Raw genomic sequence first — 6265 nt, 5'->3', positions numbered from 1 at the left:
ACAAAGGCAGTAGCTAATCTCAGGTGTTACCCTTGATCATTCTCTGCCTTACTTTCTTGAAGCAGTCTGTCCTTGAACCTGGAGCTCACTGATTTGCCTAGACTGGCCCACCAACAAGCCAAATGGCTTCCCTTGTCTCTGCCTCCCCAGGTCTGTGGCTGTAGCTGTGCAGTTCTATGCCCAGCTGTTTAAAGCGGGTCCCTGGGGTAGAAGTCAGGCCCTCAGGCTTACACAAGAAGCACTTTACTGAGTTGAGCCGTCTTGAAGCCCCCACACCCCACTTTATCTCTTCATGGCATCTCTTGCCTGTGGGTGACTAGGAGCATGTAATGTTCATAAACGCCCAGGTAGCTGCCCACCAATGGAACTCTTAGCTTCTAGAGGGGCCAGAGTGCTGTTCAGAAGCAGTAACATTGGGAATATGGAGATTGCTCTCACTCTGTAAGTGGGAACTGGGCCGTTCCTCTAAAGGGTAGGTATTGTGTGCCATGCCCAGGGGCGCTCCAGAGAGGTTGAAGGGTCTGCAAAGTCTGTTTGCCAGGTAGAGTTGGGCTGGGCATCCAGTGTTCCTTTATCACCCAACTGTGAATCTGGTCTTTGGGCACATTTGTCAGTCATGTGCTGGGTTTTGGCCCAGCCCTGAACACCAAAAAATGTCCACGCCTCAGTGACAGTATATTCAGGCACTATGGTCCTTACCTGAGCATGCATCTTGATGTTTCCACTGATACACGTTGCCAAAGCCTTCTTTTCCATAGTGTCCCTGTGTGTCATATACAAAGAATGGGCCTTTGCCATCCACATCCCTAGTGTTTGTTTTTGCGTGGTTTGGGCCTGGATCACCTGGCTTCCAGTGACAGGCGCCAGCCCACACTGCCATCCCGTTTTAGCTGCTGGGTGTCCCTGATGAAGTTGAACATGCTGTGTTGTGTCTGGAAGGATTCTTTCCAGGGCAACCATTGCCATCTGCACCTCTGCTCATAAGGCAGAGTTTTCTTGGTATAGTTTTGGTTTGTGACTACAGTCCTGGTAGGCCTTTTAATTAGCTCATCTACAAATCAGGCCCAGGCTTCCTCAGGGAAGGTTTTCACAAGTAGCCTAAGGGGCTGTCCAGACCTCACCCTGGGATGCTGTACCCAAGAGGTAGGGTGTGTGTGTGTGAGAGAGAGAGAGACAGAGACAGAGAGAAACCTTTAATGCAGATCTTGAGGCATAGTAGCCATGCTTCTAAAGATCTATAATAAAAAGGAATTAAAGAAAAGCTTAGGTCCAGGCTTGGTGGTACATGCCTTTAATCCCAGCATTAAGGAGACATAGGTACTCAGATCTCTGAGCTCAAGGCAAACCTTGTCTACAGAGCAAGTTCCAGAACAGCCAAGCTTAGGCAGTGAAGGAAATCATCGAAAACAGAAAGCTGGCAAAGATGTAATTGAACAAGGGGACCACGTTCTAGCCCCAGCTAGCAGCAGAACTCAGAAGTTTCAGCCATGTGGTTCCGGCTTTAGAGTCGAGGATAGAAGAAAGGAGTTTATGGAATCTCCTTCTGTGACTAAGGAAAGTTGCTGAGGCTGGGGTGTCCCTGCATGGAGGCTCAGAGAAGCCACTGTGTGAAGCTGTGAAGCTGAAGTCTGGATTGCCTTGAAGATTCCAAGAGATTAGAGATGGCAGAGCTGTGGGATACTTGCTGAGGAAAGCTGCTAATGGAGCAGAACCAGCCCAACAGAAAGAAGAGTGCTGCGGTCAACAAAGCTGAAAGAAGTCAGAGATTTGAAAAGCATTCTGACATCAGACACAGAGATGCAGAGTTTGGAGCTTGCCCAGCTGCTGTCCTGACTTGTTTTGGTTCAGTATTTCCTCGTTATCCACTTTGGAACTGTAATGTATATCCTGTGCCATTATATATTAGAAGTATGTGATCTGGTTTTTTTTTTATTTTGATTTAGTTATAGTTAAGATTATAGTTAAGAGAACATGAATCTCAGACTTTGAACTTCGGATTTCTAAACAAGTTTGAGACTGTTGTAGGCTATGGGGAATTTTGGAGTTGGACTGAATGCACTTTTGCATTATGTTATGGCTATAAGCCTATGGGGGGCCAGGGAGTGAAATGGGATGGTTTGAATAGGTATGACCTCCATAGACTCATGTTTGAAAGCTTGACCATAGAGAGCGGCACTATTAGGAGGTGTGGCCTTGTTGGAGTGGGTGTGACCTTGTTGGAGGAAGTGTGTCACTGTGGAAGCGGGCTTTAAGGTCACATATATGCTCAAGCCCTGCCCAGTGTGGAACACAGTCTGCTTCTGCTACCTGCGGATTAAAATGTAGAACTCTCACCTCTTTCTCCAGCACCATATCCACCTGCATGCTGCCAAGTTTCCCACCATGATAATGGACTAAAACCATAAAAGCCTCAATGTTTTCCTTTATAAGCGTTGTCTTGGTCATGGTGCCTCTTCACAGTAATGGAAACTCTAACTAAGACAGTTTGGCACCTATATTAGAAGTTCTAGAGTCCCTGGTGCCCTTCCTCTACCCCCTGGCCCTTGCTCTCCCCAGAACAGTCTCATTTTCGTCCTGCAGGTTTCCTGATTCCACAGTGTTTCCTGCAAATGCCTGCTCCCCTAGGGTCCACTAGCCCTGCCCTTTCCCTTGCCTGCATCCTGTCAAATGTGTGTGTTTTGTCTTTACTGATGCATCTCAATTTCCTGTCCTTGACTGTTTGAGCCCCTCCTGGAGTCACACAGAATCCGTCCCTCTAGTCCCAGACAAGTACCACGTTAAGTGGTTCCTGCTGCTTTGAACATCGTTGCTATTGATCTTCATAAAGGAGGGAGGGTGCAGATGGAGGGACATGGAAGAGTCTGGGAGCTGTGGCTTCAGGTTTTCATTGGATGGAGTTAGTGCAAAATGTGGATCAAATCCCTGGGGATGAGGTAATGACTAAGACAGCCAAGATCCTCCTCTGTCCTCCCCAGCAAAGGGCAGGTTCTGAGTCTTCAAGAACCTTGCTCCTAGCTTAGAGTGGTATACAGTCAACGAGAGAGGGCAGGGAAAGAGAATGACAAGGATTCCAAACCATCTCCCAGTGCAATTTCACTGGAAATCAGATCTGGTTTCTGGGGTACTGAGGAGAGGTGAGGGGTGGGCAAAGCAGAGGAGACTGGAAATAATATTCAGATTCTTTGCCCTGCTGTTCACGGGAGAAGAAGGCAGGAGGAGCCTGGCCTGCCATTTCTTTCCTCACACCGATGACCAGGTTTTCTAAAAGAGAGCCCTCAACCCAGGGCTGAATGGAGAGAACCATGGCAGAAGCGGGCCAGGAGTAGGTACAATGTGTAGCTTCTCCTAGAGGAGAGAGAAGTCACAGTCTGAACAAAGGGAAACCGAGCGACAAGGCTGTATGAGGCAGCTAGTCCATCCTGAAGTGCCCCTGAAGGAGGTTGCTGGTAACTGGGATGGATGAGTCTCCTCCTGTCTATTCACTGAGGTGGTGACATCTTCCCTTGATCTGTTGTCACAAAAGGATCTCATCTATACAGGAGCAGTGGGCATTTCCTTTATCTCTAGGAGCTGGTTGCTCTCTGCACCTGTATTCCCTGAGGCCACAGGGTAGCAGCCTGGGTGTGGGTACCAAGTACAAAGAAAGCGCTGGATGTGTGTAGCCCTGAGTTCAGGTCTACCTGGGAGCAAGGCCCACTGGTGGGAAGACTGCAGTCCCACTACCTTTGTCCCAGGTCCTTGGCCTGTTGCTCCCAGACCTGCTCTCTAGGACAAGGTCTTCCTGACTACAGAATTGCCATGATCCAGGCCTCTCATGATCTTCTCAGGCCAAGGTTGGAGGGAAGGAGAGAAGAGAGCCTTGGATGTTGGGAGCTGCTGTTTCATGCTCTCAAGGATCTTTACCCTTCTCAGACGCTCAAGCTACATCCAGTGTGGCTCACAGTGGCTTATGCTGACTGCAGATCAGGATGTAGAACTCTTAGCTCTTTCCCCAGCACCATGTCTGCCTGTCTGCCAGTCTGCCACCGTGCTTCTCGACATGATGATAATGGACTAGACATCTGAAATTGTAAGCCAGCCTCAAATAACTGTTTTCTTGCATCAGAGTTGCGGAGGTCATGGTGTCTCTTCACAGCAATAGAAATCCAAACTAAGACAGTTAAGAAGCAAGGGGTAGGAACTGTAGGGAGACAGTTTTCCATTGGCCTTCAGTTTTTGTATCTGTTTTGAGTAGAGGCTTTGACTGCCCTTGTTCTAAGTAATTATTCCAAGGGTGTTTGTATGATCAGTAACTTCAAAAGATGCAGATTAGCTCGGGAAGCACATCTCTTCCATCTCAAGTCCCACTGGACACGGCTTCCTCACAGCATCTCATTAAAACAATCCCTCCTCTGTTTCCAGTTCTTACCCTGCAACTCACCATTCATCCTTCCTGCTAGCGCTTACCACGCTGCTTATACCGTGGTTCCCCGACGACACACCTCCCATTAAGCATCTCAGCTACTCCAACCTCTGGGTAAATCAGCCTCAGTCTGAGAGCTGCCCTCAAGACAGCCTGTGGGTTCCTGGAGAGTCTGAATGGAGCCAGTCATCACAAACTTGGGGCATGGGCTCCCTGTCACTACAGCTAGCCACCATGGAGTAGAAATCATATTTATCAGGGGAAATTACAAATGTGGCTGAGCACATGTGACTCTGGGTTCAGGTGGGCACTGCTGGAGTGGACACACCATGGGAAGGTGCCCCACACTCTGTGACCTCCCCCATTCCATGGAAATGTCTGGAGAATTAGGAAAGATTCCTGGTCAGGAAGGGACCTTGTAAAAGGACGTTCTAAAGCTTAGCCTTGGACTGCAGCCTGCTTCATGTTGACTAACTCGATGCTAAGCTAGCTGTCTGCTAAGAGAGAGGAAACACGTGGTGTCATTCAGCCCCTCAGCCTGATCTGAATGGGGTTATTATGGAGGCAGCTCTCATAAGACAGAGTGCTGTGCTGTATGCAAACCTTCCACTCATTTGCCCAACAGATCGGCCTTGTGTCTCATCACGTGATCGCTGTTCCCATCCCTAGGGGCTGTTCCAGATGCTGTGTGACCCATATTCAGCCTCAAAGCCCTATGTGGTGGGCTTCTCATGCCCATGGTCTTCACAGTTTGTCTCTCTCTCTCCATACAAAGACTAGGTAGCTGCGACCTTCCCTTCATGTCTCTTCCCTGATGTATTGCTCAATGTCTCCAGAAGCTGGCTATCACATCCACCAGTCACGCTAATCCAATTACTTTTGCACACAGGAAACAAAAGGAAGCATCTATGGCTCATCTCCAGGGTATCAAGGTTTCCAGCAGCAACAGCTAGGACTGTTCAGATCCCTGTGAGGAGGATACCACACTGATGGGCTGGGATTGAGACAGAGGCTAATTTATCCACCAGGGCTCTATTTACAGCTTAAATGAACCATTTATGTGTTACGTACACACACACACACACACACACACACACACACAAAGAGAGAGACAGAGACAGACAGACAGACAGACAGAGAGATAGAGACAGAAACATAGAAGGAGAGACAGAGACAGAGAGAGACAGAGAGACAGACAGACCAGACAGACAAAGACAGGGAGAGAGCAGAAAAGACAGAGCAGAGAGAGAGAGAGAAATACAAAGATAGGAGTTTATGTACCTATATACAAACTAAAGTTCCCATGTGAGAGAAAACACAGAATATTTCTCTTCTTTCAGTCTGTTTTCCCCTAGTAATGTAATGGTCTCCAGTTGCATCCATATTTCTAGCAAACAACATAACTAAGAATAATTATTACTTAAGTCCATGTGCATGACTGTTTTGCCTGGAATGTCTGTGTACCATGTGCATGTCTGGTGCCCACAGATGTCAGAAGAGGCCTTGGGTCTCTTCTTGGGTTGTAAGTCACCATGTGGGTGCTGGGAACTGAACCAGGGTCCTCTGCAGGAGCAGCCAGTGCTCTTAGCTGCTCAGCCATCTCTCCAGCTTCCCAACTATTTTGTTGCAAACAACATAATCTTATTCTTTGGGGCTACATAAAATCCCATTGTGTATCTATATATATGTCCTGTGTCCATGCATAGGTTAATGGACACCTCAGTTGCTTCCATGACTTGGGTGTGGGAAATAGTCTTGTAATAAATGCATGTTCAGGTATATATGAATGATGCCTTAGAATCCTTCAGGTCTATACCCTGAAATAGTATAATTGAGTTGTTTGTATAATAACTCTATTTTTTA

This window comes from Grammomys surdaster, unplaced genomic scaffold (genome assembly GCF_004785775.1).
Source record: "Grammomys surdaster isolate TR1022 unplaced genomic scaffold, NIH_TR_1.0 125606, whole genome shotgun sequence".
Classification (NCBI taxonomy): domain Eukaryota; kingdom Metazoa; phylum Chordata; class Mammalia; order Rodentia; family Muridae; genus Grammomys; species Grammomys surdaster.
This window is presented reverse-complemented; position numbering follows the sequence as displayed.